The sequence below is a fragment of the Camelina sativa genome, unplaced genomic scaffold (assembly GCF_000633955.1).
Source record: "Camelina sativa cultivar DH55 unplaced genomic scaffold, Cs unpScaffold07703, whole genome shotgun sequence".
In the NCBI taxonomy this organism is placed as follows: domain Eukaryota; kingdom Viridiplantae; phylum Streptophyta; class Magnoliopsida; order Brassicales; family Brassicaceae; genus Camelina; species Camelina sativa.
Genome location: NW_010928774.1, coordinates 1 through 455, shown reverse-complemented (window position 1 = coordinate 455; position 455 = coordinate 1). Strand labels below are relative to the sequence as shown.

Sequence of the window (455 nt, the reverse complement as noted above, 5' to 3'; positions counted from 1 at the left end):
TAGGTAAAATTTCTGTTATGTTTTCAGATATTTATTGAGGCTCTATGTCATGGTAATTTGTCCGAAGACGAAGCAGTGAACATATCAAACATATTCAAAAATAGTTTGACGGTTGAACCGCTCCCAAGCAAATGTAGACATGGAGAGCAGATAACACGTTTTCCTGTGAGTGCCAAACTTGTAAGAGATGTCAGTGTGAAGAACAAATCTGAAACAAACTCAGTAATTGAGGTAAAAAGGAAATTGTCTTTTTCTGTAAAATGAGTTGGCCAAGAAGAAAACATAGTACTTTCCTCGGGTATAATCATGGTTTTGAATTTGAACCAACATCTGATTTGCAGCTTTACTATCAAATCGAGCCTGAAGAAGCTCAGTCAACAAGAATGAAAGCTATGCTGGATCTCTTTCATGAAATCATAGAAGAACCATTGTTCAATCAGTTGAGGTTAGTCATG

At 36.3% G+C, this 455-nt stretch overlaps 1 long non-coding RNA gene across 1 annotated transcript; it reads left to right on the top strand.

Moving 5' to 3' along the window:
- Positions 1–23: 23 nt before the first annotated feature.
- On the top strand, positions 24–373 carry LOC109131903. The gene is made up of 2 exons (XR_002037283.1): positions 24–231; positions 342–373. It is a non-coding gene; the product is annotated as an uncharacterized LOC109131903 (long non-coding RNA).
- Positions 374–455: the final 82 nt, after the last annotated feature.